Here is a 17,622-nt window from a genome sequence, read left to right as displayed (position 1 = left end):
CGGTCGCTCTTTTTTGGCCAACGAACGGGCGCTCCGATTTTGGACAAAGCATTCACGACGCCTCCGACATCGACGGAAAATTCGTAAGAGTCTAGATCTGGGAAGGTCGACGACTCCGTCCTTGCGTCGTTACCTGCATTTTCGACAACGTCAGTAACATTGTTTACCTGATTTGAGCGACTATATGGGTGGCTTTGCCAATTATTCTTCTTGGGGACGAAAGCCTTCCGGTCAGCAGGGGTCTCTGGTGCACGTCGGGTTGATATGGTGTTGAGGATGGCATCATCTTCCTCCAATCTCATCTGTGCTAGTACTCGCGACTTGACTTCCTTGAACGTCTGGCACGGGTACTTCGTCAAACGGTTGTATAGCTTTGATCGCAAGATTAATCCTTTCCTGAAACATTCAATAGCAGTCTTAGTATCAAGATCTTTAATGCTAATCATTTCTTTATTAAAGCGATTATAATAATCGCGAACAGATTCTTTAGGTCCTTGAACGACGCCATATAAGTCGCTCGTCTGCTTTTCCAGGCTACAACTGCCTTCGAACTTCTCATAGAACTTATTGACTGGGGTGGAAAAATTGTCAATGCTCCCTGGCCTGAAGGATCCGAGCCATTTGAGAGCGGGACCGGTGAGCGTGGCTCCAAAAGACTTGCACATGCAGGCCTCTACCAAATGCCAAGGAATTGACGCTTGCCACATCCGCTGCTTGTACTGGGCGACATGCTCGCCTGGATCGGTTGAACCATCATAATTAGCAGCGAGGGTAGGCAGATTGAGCTTTTTGGGAAGCACAGCCCTCGCGATCCTTTCGACGAATGTGACTCTGCATAACCTGTCGATGCTCCACGATGCTTGGCGTCGGAGCCCGGGGAGCTGGGACATGAGCTTCATTAAGCGCTTATTCTGCTTTTCGATCTGGACATGCGCTTCGCCATGAGATTCGCTTCTCCTTCGCCTTGATCGTTTCTCTCATTGTTTAAGGGATCTTCATCCTCGGGCTCTTCGTCATTTTCAGGCTCCTCACTATCCGACTCAGAAAGGTTCCCCATGAAAGGGATGTCGTTCAGGTTAGCGCGACGTCGGACCTTCGAAGCTTTGGACGACGCTAACTCTTCCTGCAATTTCTGGATTCTCTCCTGCGACGTCGTGAAGTCGGTAGCTAGCCGCTCATTGGCTTGCTTCATTTTGAGTATTTCTGCTCTCATCTGTTCATATTGTCTCTGCATGTCCTCGAGGTTAGGTGTTTCTCCCATTTGATGGATTTTGAATAGTAGATGGTCTGGTTATGCCCCACGATGGGCGCCAAATTGTTTATGCTAAAATTTATCACTTACGACGAAATTAAAGTTTGGGACGATTTAATCAGATTATATTTAAGACAATGCGACAAACAAATGCAATGGGGATCAGAGGGGATGAACACACAAAAATGGTGACGCGGAAAGCCCCAATGAAGGTGGGTAAAAACCACGGGTGGATGGAGATCCACCAATCTCCTATGGTTCACTGTCTTTCTTAGTGAGTGACGTTACAAAAGTACTTTTGTCTCGAGTGTTCTTTCGATAATAATGCGTAAAAAATGACTAATGATTCTCTACCCCCTTTTGTATGCCTCTTTTCCCCCCTTGGCTTTTTCTCAACGAATACATAATGAATTCACTAGTTATTACATTAATTTCGGTCCTTCAATCATGGGAGATTTTCCTCATTTATGCTCCAACGTCATGATCCTTGTTCTTTAACGGCTGAATTAATGCCTCATTACACTCCTTCCTCATTTAGCTGAACCGTTACCACTTAATGCTCAGCTCCAATCTCGCGTCCTACGCCGCGTCTTCAAGTCATAGTTACTTCGTCATCATGTCAGATGGCATCATGTCATCGAGTCATCACGTCATTGCGTCAATGTCATCCTGTCAAAAAATTCAGCCAGAACAAATATAATTAAAAGGTATTTTAGTATTATTTACAAAGAATAATAATAATAGAATAATAATATAGTTCGGTTTAGTTAATTTCGGAATATAAAAGATCAAACAGAATCCTACTAGACCTAAATATGCTACACTATAAATAGAGAGAATAAGGATAAAAAATCAGAAAAAAAAATAAAAACCCTAATTCTCTCTCCCTCTCAGCCGTCACTCCCATTTTTTTTCTCTCTCTCTCTCTCTCTCAGTTCTCTCTCCTCTCTCTTGGTCTTCTCCTCTCTTGTCGCCTCCTCTGAACCTTCGACGAGGTTAGCGTGCGAGCGAAGTGCGAAGGGTGTGCGTGTTTGGTGCGAGCGAGTACGGAGTCCGATGGTCGTATTCGAGTGCTGCGACGAGGTCTCGTTCGAAGGTCAGTTCGAGGGTGCGAAGTGTGAGGGCGAGTGTACGTCGTCGTGTGTGTTGCAAGTGACGAGGATTGGACGAGTGTGTTCGAGCGCGCGCGCTGTGCGAGAGGAGCGTGCAAGGCTTTTCGAGCGTTCGAGCGAGGGGGGGGGTTGTGTGCGACTGCTGGTGCGAGAGGGCTGGTGCGATTGTGTTGCTGTTGTGCGAACCAGCGAGGAGGTGGTGCGACCAGTGTTCCGAGGCTTGTGCAAATTCGATTGGTGCGACAAGTTGTCGTGCGAATTTGGTTATGCGACAAATCTGGTTGCGGGATGCTAGTGGTGCGAGATGTTTGTGCGACAAACCTGGTTGTGCGCGCGGAAGTAGTTCGCGAGTGTGGTGGTGTGCGTCGGTCTCCGGTGTTCGGTTGCCGGCGAGTTTAGAGGTAAAAGAAACCTAATATGTATAGAATATATTATATCAGTTTTATTATTCTTTATTCTGTGTTTATATATAATTTAAGTTGTAAGTAATTAATTTGTAATTTGAGTAAATTAGCAACTAATTAAGTTGTATAATTAGGTTAAGTTATTAATCTGATTTAAGTTGTAAATCTGGTTTGAGGGTTGTAATTAATTAAGATGGGAGGTAAAGAAAGTAGATTATTGTTATTAGTTGGAAATATAACCTTGATATGCGAACCTGATTTTGGATATTGGACATAAGACTTGGTTGAACATAAGACTTGATTGGACATATGACTTGATTGGATTTGTTAAAGGTAGTGGACTATGACACGAACTAAAATCAGTTTGCTCACAAACATCGACTCCTAATAGACGCTAAACTCAATAGAATAGAAAAGAAAAGGAAGTTCATAAACAATGAGTTTAGCTATCGTTATTTTTCGAGTTGCTAAGTCGTTATAGTTAGTTACGTATTAGTTTTTTTTTTTGGTAAAATGTAAGTGTATTACCAAAATAGCATGAAAGCTCCATCAATACAACCTACAGCATAAAGCAGAAGCCAACACCTACAAACACCCACACAAACACCAACAAAACAAAAACCAACCAGATTACAAACACCAGACTACTACATCAGACATTATTACAGAGAATTAAATAGAAGACACCACAACCAATTACAGACTTAGTTCAGACTAGTCTCCAGTTGCTGGAACCAATGTGTATCATCATCAGTCCATTCAAGCTCCACAAGACTTTAAATCTTCCACAAACATCAAGTTGGATACTTTTGCTAGTAACCTGTGGATGAATAACAACAGCATTCCAAAGAGCGAAATTTCTGGCCTTCCATATATGGTATACCATAGCAGTCATCACAGTATAACAAACTTTTCTTCTGTGCTTGTTTGTAAACTTTCTTTCCCATTTCCTCCATGCTGTACTCAGATTATCCTGCTGACTAATCCTCAGCCCTAGCCATGCCATAAGAACTCTTCGAATTTTATCACTATATGGGCAGTGAAAAAATATATGCTGGCAGGAATCTTCTCCAGATTCACAGAGAAGACACTCAGTACTCACACAAACTCTGGCTTTTCCTAGCCTTTCTCTTGTCCTGAGTTTATCCAAAACAGCCAACCATGAAACAAAAGAATGTTAAGGGATGTTAGTTGTATTCCACACCTAGTAATGCCAAGGAACCTTTTCATAATGACCTTGCAGCCAAGTATACCCTTCCTTTACTGTGTAACCTTGAGTGCCATTAAGCCACAAATTACCAGAATAAGCACTCTTAAACACATTCTTGATTTTACAGAGACTCCTCCATACTCCACTAGCATTGCTAGTAGCTTCATATTCCCACCAATCCTGATCTCTCAAATATACTCCATTAATCCACCTAATCCATAAAAGATCTTGCTTCTGAGCTATTTGCCAAACGAATTTCCCAATAGCAGCCAGATTCCATTTGACACAATCCTTGATGCATAGACCTCCATTCTTCTTAGGTCTACACACCTAGTCCCAAGCAACTAAAGGTGTCTTATGTAATACAACTTTTCCTTCCCATAGAAAAGCTCTACATATTTGTGTGATTCTATTTAGAACACATTTAGGCAAAAGGAAAATTTGTGCCCAATAGGAATGCAAACTCAGCAATACAACATTGACTAAGGTGGTTCTAGCAGCATAAGATAAGTGTCTAGAACTCCAACACATTATCCTATGCATTATTTTGTCAATGAGCACATCACAGTCAGCTCTTGTCAGTTTCTTAGATGTGATAGGTACACCTAAATATCTGAAAGGGAATGTACCTTTCTTGAACCTAGTGAGTTGTAGGATTCTAGTCTGATCTTCCTCCTTCACATTGCCAAAATAAATGGCAGTTTTTTCAGGGCTTGCTTCCAATCCAGAAACATTAGCAAAAGCCTTAAGAGTTCTCACCAGCAGAACAACAGATTGAACATTGCCTTTGCTAAAAAGCATAAGGTCATCAGCAAATATCAAGTGATGCACTTTTAATTGAGCACACCTGTGATGGAAACCAAATTCAATTCCTTTACTCATCTTTTTCATCAACCTGGTAAAGTACTCCATAGCCAATACAAAGATATGGGGAGATATTGGATCCCCTTGTCTGATTCCGCTCCTACCTTGAAAAAAAACCAAACTGACCTCCATTTATGTTCAGTGAATAAGCAGGAGTACTGATACATTCCATTACCCAATCAATGAACATCTGTAAAAAGTTCAAACCAATCAAGAGCTCCCTTGTAAATTCCCAATTTAAGGAATCATAAGCTTTCTTCAGGTCTACTTTAAGAGTACATCTAGCAGGAATATTCTTCCTTTTATAACCATATAACAGGTCCTGGCATATGAGAATGTTATGTAAAATAACCCTACACTACAATAAAATATATTTTGAGTAACAAAAATATTCGTCGCCCAATGGGACAAGTTCGTTGCACAAAGGTTTGGGCAACAAAAATTTTCGCGCCAATTTCGTCGTCTTAGGCTCGACGCCCATTGTATTTTGTGCGTCGAAAATTGTGGCCGTTGCACAAACCACATCTTGGGCATCGAGTTACATTCGTTGCCCATAATGGTCTTTTTTGCTACGAGTCCGTATCCGTTGCACATTTATGAGGACAGTTAGGCAACGAGTTTCTTAAGTCGTTGCCCATACTTGACTGACTTTTGGCAACTGCTTATTTTTCGTCGCCAATATTACTGAACTTTGTGCAACAATTACTGTTTTTTGTCGCCCATTATATTTTGTAGTCTTACATGACATGATGTCTTGAGCAACACCAGTTTCGTCGCCCAAAATACTTTAGGCTACGAATTGTTGTACATATTTTTCAATCAAACGCTAAATTAAAATGACAATGTACGAACTCTATTTTGTTGCCCAAATTGGTATGGACTACGAATTATTGTTATCGTGTAATCTATAAGCTTTTTCCCTGTTCATATATATTAGATGAACCTATTAAATACAAAAGTATGAGATAATAGAAGATGTAACACCTTCGAATTTGACATTCAGTGTAACTTATAATTCAAAGTAAATCTTAAAAAAAACTAATTAGCAGTACCCATAATCTACGAAGAAATTCACATAATCCAAGCCTTATCATAGCTCCCCTTTGCTAATTTCGAAAAATAGTCACGACCTATTATTCCTGATAAAATAAAAAACGTTATAATTAGATACCCATAAAAAAACGTTATAATTAGTCATGAACCATTGTTCCTGATAATACCAAGTATAATAATGAATAAGCTAAAAAACTTATACCTCATGTCTTCAAACATTTTCAGCATATCTTCTCTCATTTTCTTTTCACGTTCAATAGCTTCTTTGTTCAATTTAGAAAATTCAGCTCTAAGCTCTTTATTGGATGCCTTGAACACTTCATTAGATGCTTTAAGCTCTTCATTAGATGCTTTTAGCTGTTCATTTGATGCTCTAAGTTCCTGATCTATCAAACTTGGTAACACCTTCTTCAGCCTACTACAAAGCATTTTAGAGATAACTTTGTATATTACATTACAACATGCAATTGGTTTGAATTGAGACACATCAGTAGGTTGCTCCACGTTAGGAATGAGATAGAGAGTGGTAGCATTTACCTGCTTCAAAAGTTTGCCAGTTTGGAAGAAATTCAACACAGCTTCTATAACCTCTTCTCCTATACAAGGCCACATTTGTTTGAAGAAGTAGCTTTTATACCCATCTGGTCCTGGTGATTTATTATCACCAATATCAAAGAGAGCACATTTCACATCTTCACCAGTAAAAGGCAACATCATCTCAGTCTGTTGTTGACTAGATAGAATAGGCCCCTCTCCTATGATACTGCTACTGACATGAGTACAGGTTGATTGAGTTGTCCCCAATAGCTTCTTGTAGAATTCCAGGAATGCATCTTCAATATCACCAATTTCTTCCATCCACACACCATCTGAGTTTCTAATTCTAGAAACTTTATTCTGGTTTCTTCTTTGTTTCAGAACAGCATGGAAGTAACCAGTATTGGAATCACCTTTCTGCAACCATTCAAGTTTCACTTTCTGATGAAGGAAGTTAATCCTTGCTTTATTCAAAGCAATATATTCTTGTTTAGCTGCTTCTTCAAGAACATACAATGACTGATTTGTAGGATCCAAATGCACCTTCTGCTGAGTATGAATAAGTTTTTGATATGATTCATCAGCTCTCTTTTCAATATCAGAATTTTTTTCCTTATTCAACTCTTTCAATGGCCCTTTCAATTTCTTCAATTTCTTCACAATTCTGAACATAGGAACACCCTGAATATCTTCCCTCCACACCTCTTGAACTATCTCCAGAAATCTATCAGCTTTCACCCACATGTTAAAAAACCTAAATGGTTTAGGTTTAGTAATATTTTTGTGCTCAAGTTTAATAAGACAAGGACAGTGGTCAGATAAGCTTTCAGGTAAAAAATGTGTCTCAGACTCAGGGAAAATTTTCATCCATTCTTCATTCACCACCACTCTGTCAATTCTAGAGAATACCCTCCCATCTCCCTCCTGCTTATTAGACCATGTATAGAATGATCCAAAATTCTTCTGTTCTTGCAGTTGGCAATTTCTCAAGCATTGTCTAAAATCAAACACCTCATCAAATGTAATAGCAAAGCCAACTCTTTCATTCAAATGTAACACATTGTTCCAGTCACCTCCCACCACCCAAGCTCCACTAATCTTCTTACTAATATCCTTCAGCTCAGCCCACAAAAGTGATCTCTCACTAGCTTCATTGAAACCATAAACCACTGTAACCCACCATTTCCTTCCAGAACTTCTGTGAATAACTTCACTATGAATCAATTGAGCTGTACTCTTGACAATATCTACAGAGTAATAAGAGGGCCACCATAATAACCAAATCCTACCTCCTTTATGACTCACATAGTTAGTAGCAATACTCCATCTCCCCCCAAATCTAGCAAACACTTTTGGAAAGTTATGACTTCTTACCCTTGTTTCTAGAAGGCCTAGTAGTCCTATAGAATGATGTTCAACAAACCACTTAACATCACCATACTTCATTGGACTATTAAACCCTCTAATGTTCCACATCCCAATATTATCCATTAGGATGAAGTCTAGGACCTTCCCCTTCCTGCATTATACATTGAGTGTTCCCAGCTTCTATCTCATTATGTTTTGTCTCTATCTGATTTGTTTTCTGCATACTATCATCATCTTCTTTAGTAAGCATTGCAACTCATGTACCTTCTTTTACAGTTACTGGACCCTTAACAACTTCTGCCATACATTCCTCCTCCTGTTCACCTGCCTGCCCTTCTTCTTTCATTGTAGCTAACACATTATGCCCAGAAGCCTCCCCTGCAGTAACCTCTACTCTAGCAGCCTTCTCATTGACTCCTATCTTCTTAGGAACCCAAGTCTTCTGAGGTTTGATCTTCTTAGCTGCAACCTCAAATCTTTTCTTTCTACATTCCTCAGCAGTATGACCTATACCCTTACAATCACCACAAAAAATAGGTCTACATTCATAGTGAATCTTTTGTGACATGGTAAGGCCAGTTTCATTTTCAAATGAAATTTCTTCTGGAAATATTTGATCTACCTTCACCTCCACTAATACTCTAGCATATTTGAGAATATCCTTTTGAGCAGTTGCCCTGTCAGATCTGATGGGCTTACCAATCTTACTCACAAGTTTATTCAATGTATTCGCACCTCAGTATTTCAAAGGCAATCTAGGTAATCGTATCCAAGTTGGAACGATCTTAATATTTGCATTTAACAAATCTAAATCTGGTGTCCATTCCTTCATAATCACAGGTTTTCGATCAAATAGGATTGGTTCAGCATTAATAGCCTTTCTCATTTCATCCTTATTTCGAAATCGCACTACAAACACGCCATTACTCATCATCGAAACCTTCGTAACTCCAAATTTTCCCCAAACTCGATGAATAAAACCATCAATGATTCTAAATGGAGGTTTCACCCCCATTATGTAACACACAATCTCAGAGCTCCAATATTCAATTTCTGGAACGACATCCTCACTAGTAATTTTCACCATGTTCTTAGGATCAACAGTCAAGGAATTAACAGGTTGAGTTAAATCAAGTCCTTCCTCTCTTATATGTCCAAACAATGACTTATTCCAATCAGTGCCTGGGTTACTATTCAGATTCTGCATAGGATGAGGAGAGGGTTGAACAATACCAGGTCCAGAATGTCTTATCGGAGTTTGTACTGACGCAATCCAATCCGATAACCTTGTACGAGCAGCCTCAAAGTTCGCCTTATCTTGATTTGATAATTCCATAGCAAGGGATTCATGAGATTCATCATCAACTTCCTTAGAATTCTAGCTTAATGCTGGCAATTCCTGCACCTCATTAGTACTCTTCATTTTCCTCGCATCTCCTGATTGCGGACGACACAACAACTTCACTTTCGATTTCTGAGCTTGATTAGAACTATTCTTCTTCTTCTTATTATCACCATTTCCTTTTTTTGAACCTTTTGCCATTGCTCCAGCTAATGCTGAGATTCAAAAGAAGCACACAGTGATAGGCGCCAATTCTAGAGAGAAGCGGGAGTTTCTCTCTCTAGACTCCCATTATTAGTTACGTATTAGTTGATAATATTATCAAGGACGTAGCACTAAAGTATTTACTTACTCGTTTAGGTCCCAATTTCATAAGCGGAACGTTTGACTAAAACAACGAAAATTCTCCGTTACAATGTACGTACGTGTACCAGTTTAGTTGCAAGTACTAATGTCATGATTAGGTTGTGATTTATTCAATTGGAACCTAGAATCATGATAGGGAATGTTTTGATTGTTCAGATTGTTTGGTAACATGTTTATGATTGGAAATCAATATGTTGCATTGGAATGCGTAATTCTATCGTATTATGAACATGAGATTATGAACATGAGCATTGTATTCGTATTACCTGATTCATGGTGTAACAAGAGTGTTACAAGAGAAAAGGTTTGATTCTTGTAACTAAGAGAACATGTTAAATGATTCTATGTGATTGTGATATGAATGGACAGTATTAAGAATGGATTATGGCAATAAACTTGTAGTTGGATTCCCTACAAGTGATGAATAATGGGGGGAGTGTGGGACTTGTTTTACACTCCTATGCAGGCCTACTATGACGACAGTAGTGTCCTTATAAATTTTGATGACTCAAGTAGGCGGAAGGTTCCGTACGATCTTGGGGGTATGCATACTAAGGTGATGGGTGTGAGACGGAACGAAACTGTATTTGCGTTTCATCTAATAGACCAAGTTGTCTATTAAGGATTAAGTAGCCCATATGATTCTAGTAAGATGACGGTGCCTGTTCGCTACCAACTAAATAAAGAGTAAAGGATGTAACGTTATTGTAGTATCATGCTTAGGATTGTTCATTATTGCTTAGTTTATGTTTATATGCATTCAATGGTTAATTATGTACTCAGCATAGCTAATTGTGTGTTATTATGTGTTTGTTGACCTGTGATGAACCATTGATGCTACAATGAGGAGCATAGTAGGTGTATTGGTGCTGCTGCATGATACCGAGCATACGGGGATAGTCATTAGTATTTGAACTTTAAAGCATTTCAACTAAGTACTATAAGAGTACTATGATTTAGTTAATTGGTTTGTGGTTTGAATAAAAGAGGTCGTTGATGATTCCCGATTTGTGGTTACACTTTTATTTCCGCTGCATTTCAGTTTTCGAAACAGGGATGTGAGTTAACGTCCTTTCTTACTATGCCTTGCGTTTCACTGCGGCGGTAACACTCCCAAAGTCGATGCGACGTAGCCGTAGACGTGTATGGATTTTGGGGTTTTACACCGTCTCACATGTAATCCCTCATAATTTAAAAGGATTTTATAAATATATTTTAGTATATGTATATTTATATTTAAACATAATCTAGTTTTAAAAACGATTTGACTATTTGAAAAGGTTGACTATTTTTAAAAGTCAAATGAAATTATTTTAAACATGTTTATATATGTTTAAAGAAGGTTTTATGATTTTTAAAGTTGCTGGAATTTCAGAAAGGATTTTATTTATAGAATTTTAAGAATTTTAATTACTAGTATGGTAGTACTATGCTAGGAATTAAAAGTAATTGGAGTTTTGATATTAAAATAAGCTTTTGAATATATTTAAAGAGGATTTTAAATATTTTAGAGTTGCTGTATTTTTATTTAAGAGTATTAATTTTAGTTTATATTGATTTCTAGGCGGAGAATATTCTGTATGAGACTTTTAAGGAGTTAAAAGTGGTTTGCCGACTAGGTTACACAACGTATGTACATACCTGTGTGCTACTCTAAGAGCCCGCACTTCCGAGCTGCTAGCTAATTACACTTAACATTCATAAATCTCAATCAACACTTAATAAACCTCGAATTAAATACTTACTCGCAGTGGAAACATAATCTATAAAACGATCCTGGACCTGTGGGTCAGGGCCCACAACAAATCATCCTCAATAACCAAATAACAGATTACATAATACCTTACTCGATTCCCAAAGCAATATAAATTTTATTCACAAATAAGGATATATACTCCTAAATACAACCTCTGAACCATTAAATCTAATTCCAACCTTGATACCCAAATTCTTCTTTTTACTCCATTCTGAGCTTTCCATACACGAACCTGCAAGATCACTAACGATGAACTCTGCCCCCACCAGGACAGGTTCCAATAACAAAATCAGAAAAATTGAGTACACACTATTCAACCAAAAATCTATTTTAGTGGTTTAAAATATACTTATATCGTTAATAGCTGAATATCGATATAACAAAACCATACACATTAGAAATAAGATGAGATGATAATCTATACTACTTTAACAAAACCATAGATCTTCCAAATGAAACAGACAACTATATTTCAATTCCATAAAATAGTTCTTTGTTACCTATCTTATAGATAAATCCTTTCGAAAATATTTTACTAAATCCAACTACTTAATCAATATTTCAGAACACTTTATTGAGAGCGTATATCTTAGTATAAAATCATTTATACAATATCTCAGAATTTCTACATGAACCCCTAAGTCGTTGCAGCAACCAAAACGTTTTTTTTCATATAAGAAACAAATTTGGTAATTGTTCGGAAAATATTTCATCTTTTAAATATATCGCCGGCAAAGTTTAATCACGTAATAGAAATCGATGGCAAGTACAGGCAGAAACTTAACATAATATAACATAACACAATATTTGACCTTATCTGGTCTTAACTCATATCTGAATCATTTTTCTCCATCTGTATCTTGCCCACTATTTATTATTATTATTATTATTATTATTATTATTATTATTATTGTTGTTGTTGTTGTTGTTGTTGTTGTTATTATTATTATTATTATTATTATTATTATTATTATTATTATTATTATTATTATTATTATTATTATTATTATTATTATTCTGTAAAGAATACTAAAATATCTTTTAATTATATTCTTTATATTTTCGTAATTATAAAGAATTAGCTCAAAAAACACGAAGTATTACAGGCTTCCCCCCTTAAAGGAAGTTTCGTCCCGAAACTTTGACTTAGCCAGTCTTAACGACGATCTTTTGCACTTCTAAGTCCCAAAATTTCACAAGCGTTTTGTAACTTTCGCACATCAGATAAGCAATAATTACACATAACTAACATAATTAACATACTTTAGGGTGAAAGCGCGAAATCTATCGCATTCTTCCCCCCTTAAAAGAAAAGTTACGTCCCCGTAACTCACCTACCTCTTGAAAAAGCTCAGGGTACTTCAGACGCATCGCATCTTCGGCTTCTCAGGTGGCTTCCTCGGTATTCTGATTTCTCCACAACACCTTGACAATTGTGACATCTTTATTCCTCGTACTATGCACCTTGCGGTCTAGGATCTGGACAGGTTTCTCCTCATAGGACAAGGTTTCATCTAACTTGACGTTTTCAGGTTCAAGGACATGTGACTCATCCGGTACTGATGTGATTCTATGGATTTAGTCGAACTCTTTTGTGATTTTACGAACTTATGTACGAAAGCAATAACAAACAAAAGATAAACTCTATATGTTCCCTCAAGAAATAGAGGATTTCTACCTAGCCTCAACTAGTAGATTCACATAAACCACGATCTATGCGTTCTTGATACGACGATCAAAACCAATGCAACATGCACTTGATAACTTTACTCAAAGTAAACGAAAACTCTAAACTTTATTAAATAAACTCGTGTACTTATATATACACGTTTAACAAACCCTAAATCTTATCACCTTAATGCTAATAAGATAAACACAAACTAAACAAAGATAAACCTAGCACACGCCTAACTTAGGAAATCCGAACTAACTTAGGATAAGAGTTATCATACCTTATCTTATTTGGATTCCTAACTTGACTCAATGACAAAGGAATTAGACTCCTAAATATAATAGGATTCCTTTTATCATCACACAACTGAAATTAAACACCTAATAAATAATTAAATTACATAGAATCCTAATAGAACTAGGACACTATGTATGAATCCTAACAGAACTAGGATTTGTAGAAAATGACCATATTCCATATGCATCAGGTACGTATCTCCGGAGTTGGGATACGTGAAACACGTTATGGACCCTTTCTAAGTCGTTGGGCAATTCCAGGCGATAAGTGACTTTGCCTACTCTCGCCAAAATCTCATATGGTCCTATGAATTTAGGCTTAGCTTTCCCTTTTTCCCGAATCGCATCACTCCTTTCATTGACGACACCTTGAGCAATACTTTTTCCCCGACTTCGTAATTCTCATCCCTTCGCTTCTGATCCGCATAGGATTTTTGCCGGTCCTGTGCAGCCTTAATCTTTTCTTGAATGACTCTGTAATAGCCCTATTTTTAAGAATGTTTATTTAATGCTAATTATATTCATTAAGTTAATTATGTTTCGAAAATTCTTATTTTATTTGAGTTTGAGTTGAATTATATTGTTTTATTTGTAATATATTTATATGCTTAATTATATAAGGTTATTATTATTAATATTATTTTTATATTTTGGATTTTGTGCAATTAGTTGAGCAATATTTTGCAAATTAGAAACTAAGTTCTTTTTGGTGGAAATTCATGAGGTCGGTTTCCTCTAATTTTCTCGTGGCTTCTTTAATTGGGAAACAAAACCCATCTTCTTTCTCTCTTTCTCGTGGTACACACAAAAACCCCAACCCGAAAAACCCAAAACCCAGACACCTCGATCTTCTCTCGCCTGCAGTTCTACCTCGCTGGAATTTCCCCCTTGTCGGCGCCATTGATGTTCTTGTTTTCTCTCTCCTCCTCTTTTTCGTCACTGTTGTTTGTTTTTTAGCGGTGCTGCCGCTCAGTCTTCAAGTCGGTTCGTTGTGGTTGCGCCACCCCTACTAGGACTGTTATTGTTGTTCGTGTGTCTCATCCTTCATCCTTATCTTCCTTGTTTGTGGGTAAGTTGAATTCATGGTTTAATTTCAGTTTTTCTCAAGTTTATAAAGTTAGGGTTTTTAGATTGAAATTGAATTGGGGTTTTTGATTTTTAGAGTTTGGGTGTGGAATTTATTGAGTTGAATGTTCATTCATAAGTTTAATAGTTAGTTTAACATAGTAGGAAGCTTGTTAATGTTCAAGTGAATATAGTATGCTGTAATTCGTTGAATTACCAGTTCAGGTTCGTATTTTGTGTTTTTAGGAAATTTACGGGCATTTTTAGCAAAAATACTATTTCACAGAAGTTGTTCGTATCGAAATTCAACTCAAGTTAGGCTCAAGAAACGCTTGATTAGGAGTTCGAATGAGGAAGTTATGCCCATTTTAAGTTTCTGCTGAAATTAATAAATTATATATTAGTTTCGAGTGTTTTAAGTTTGAATGTTTTCAAGTGAATGTTTCCTAATGGATTTTGGGGTAATGATTTGTGGTGGTTTATTGTTAAAATGGTTTATTGAATTGTGGAGTAGTTGTTATAGGTTGTTATTCTGTTGTCGTAGTGTGGTGTGGGTTGTTGCTATTTATTGTTGCTGCTATTATGTTGCTATAGTATTATTGTTGTTGGGTTGCTTGTTGTGTATGTTGTTGGGATTGTTGGTGTTGGTGTTGTAGTTGTGTTGGTTTATAAAAGAAGAGATGTTGTTGAATTAATTTGGCAAGAGTTGAAGTTTAGTTAGTTCAATTCTACAATTTAGAATTATGATTTGAAGATTATAGAATTGAGATGGTTAGTGTAGATAATTTCTATATTGAGAATTTGTGAGAATGGTTAGTAATTAGTCTTGTTATTATTTTGAGGTTAATATTGGAGGATGATTATGGAATTGAATCTCATTTGGAGATGAAGATTATTGAAGGTGTTGTTGGAATTGGATTGCGATTTAGCTTTCGAGTTCACTAAAGAGTTGTTTTGGAGGTGGTTGTTTTGTTGTGATTCCTAAGAGGTAAGATTCCTAACTCAAATGTTTAATGGTTACGAGAAAGGTCTACAAAAGATAAGATTTCAACTAAAACTTTCATATTTACGAGAAAAGATTATAAAGGTATGTATCTCTCTTGAGTTGAGATTGGTTGAATAGGAGGATGTTCCTCCTAATACAGATAATTTGTTTTCAAAGCTTGAATTATAGAATAGTTACGGAAAAAGATTTATGGATAGTTTTATGTTTTTAAACTGGTTGGGATTGCCTTTATGGTGTCTCAAGGAATTGGAACCTTGTCGGGATCGTCTCGACATTACAAAATAGTTGGGGGGTACGTTGATCAGTACCTCGGACTTAGATCTTCTGCTGCGGTGTGGCCGTATGTAGGGTGTGCACACTAGGGGTTTTTGTCTATAGTTATCCGGAGGGCCTAGCTAGCCCAAAGGCAAGGAAAGTTCGTTCCATTCCCTAGGTTTATGATTCTTTCTTCGTGAAAGAAAAAGAAAAAGATAAAGAAAGGATTTGATTTAAAGAAGGAAATAGAAAGGATTTGATTTAGAAATAGAAAAGAAAGGATTTGTTTTGGAAAAGAAAGAAAGAAATGATTTTATAAAGTTGTTATTTTATTTATATGTTTTGAAAAAAAAAAAATTTGTAGGATATGATTGATGTTATCCTACCTGCATATATGTTTGGCTTCTTAGTATGAAATCTTGCTCAGCCAGTTTGGCTGATACTACATGCCTGATATATGCAGGTACATGAAGGTAATGTATAATGAAGAAGGTTCGATGTTGGAAGTTTGTTGTATGCTTTATACTATTTGTATCGCGGCGAGGACGATCAACTTTGTAATATTATAGTTAATAGTTAATTTGTAATTGAATTAAAAAGGTTTGAGTTTGTAAAGTCTAGACTTGTTTGGGTTGCTGGATTTTGAGGATATAGGATTACGAATCGGACGCGAGTCCTAAATTAAGTTTTAGGCGGTCCATATTACAAATGGAACTTTGCCGAATTTTCTGTAGAATTTTAATAATATATCTAGTTGTTTAAAATATTTGAGGATCACTTAATATAGTTTATTAGAGTTAGAAGTTCTAATATATTCATTGGACTCTAAAAGTTTTAGTAAGTTAAGCATTTTTGAGGTTCACACTCGTGGTGAGTGTGATGGTAATGGCCCGGATTAGGATTTCCGCTGTGTTTAGTTCCTAATTAGGTTGGTTATAGATTCGGGTTGTTCCAAATGGTATCAGAGCGGGGTTTGTTTTTAGGTACGCACGGATCTTCATATCCATGTGTAGTTAAATAAGTTGAGAAATGAGTTGAGTAAAAGTTAGGAGTAAAATAAATCAAGCCGTCGAAGTTCGCGCTTGCCTTTACGTTGTGTATGAATGATATGTGAATCATTTGAAGTTGTTGTTTAATGTGATTGACGTGTATTCAAATATGTGTATATATGTAATTATATATAACATGTAAACCATATGCTTAGGTAATTATATGCAAGAGTGCGCATAAGAAGCGCGTTTGTGGGTCTATAACCGCTATTATTGTATTAATTAGGTGAATTGTTTGGCGAACGTGGAAACTAGTTTATGGGAAATTGGTAATTTATTGGTTCCTTATGTAAAGGAAGTAAGATAAAGATTTGAGAACAAGACTTACTTAAGGGGTGAAGAGTCTAATAGTTTTGGTTGTAATGGAGTTGTGACCGTTATTATATTATAGTTATTAGCGTTTATATCTCGAATGTTATAATATTACATTATCGCTCTTTGGATTTCATGTAAAAAGATTTTCTTTTAGTAAAGTTAGTGAAAGTTTCACTTATTATCGCGGGAATTTGAAATGGTCTTTGAGATGATTTGAAATAAAAATGATCTACTTGAGAATAAAGCGTGAAATGTCTCGAGAATTGTTACGCTGTTTTATGTATGTTTTGTTGTGCTTTGTGTGATTACATGGCTTTCTATTCATCCATGTAACAATGTGTTTATGTGAAAATATGTGACTCTATCTTTAAGGATTAGTTAGAGTGTGCGGTGTAAGCATGGTAAGAGTTTTGGGGACAAAACTCATTTCAAGGAGGGGATAGTTTAATAGCTCTTATTCAGATTAAAGCTCTATTATATTATTATTAATTGTTTGGGTTTAAAGAAGGAGAATTTATCCGATTAAAGTTTGAAAGTTTGTTATATCTTTGAAATGATTAAATAGTAGTTTTAAAATGATGAGAAAGTGGAGTTATTTGCTTCAAAGTTGTGTATTAAAGAGTTTGATTTGGTTTACAAATGAATTGATGTGTTTTGAAACGAGATCTCTACGAATGAGATGTCTAGAATCCTATTTCGA

General features: G+C 36.6%; 1 long non-coding RNA gene across 2 annotated transcripts; it reads left to right on the top strand.

The window, feature by feature from the left end:
• The first annotated feature begins 1,798 nt into the window (after positions 1–1,798).
• LOC125499000 (uncharacterized) lies at positions 1,799–16,324 on the top strand. 2 transcript variants are annotated; one of them, XR_008969966.1, is made up of 2 exons: positions 1,799–2,765; positions 16,022–16,324. It is a non-coding gene; the product is annotated as an uncharacterized LOC125499000 (long non-coding RNA). The 2 variants fall into 2 exon arrangements; XR_007275652.2 differs by lacking the exon at positions 1,799–2,765 and adding an exon at positions 14,286–14,301.
• Positions 16,325–17,622: the final 1,298 nt, after the last annotated feature.

Source organism: Beta vulgaris, chromosome 6 (genome assembly GCF_026745355.1).
Source record: "Beta vulgaris subsp. vulgaris cultivar EL10 chromosome 6, EL10.2, whole genome shotgun sequence".
Classification (NCBI taxonomy): Eukaryota; Viridiplantae; Streptophyta; class Magnoliopsida; order Caryophyllales; family Amaranthaceae; genus Beta; species Beta vulgaris.
This window is presented reverse-complemented; position numbering and strand designations above follow the sequence as displayed.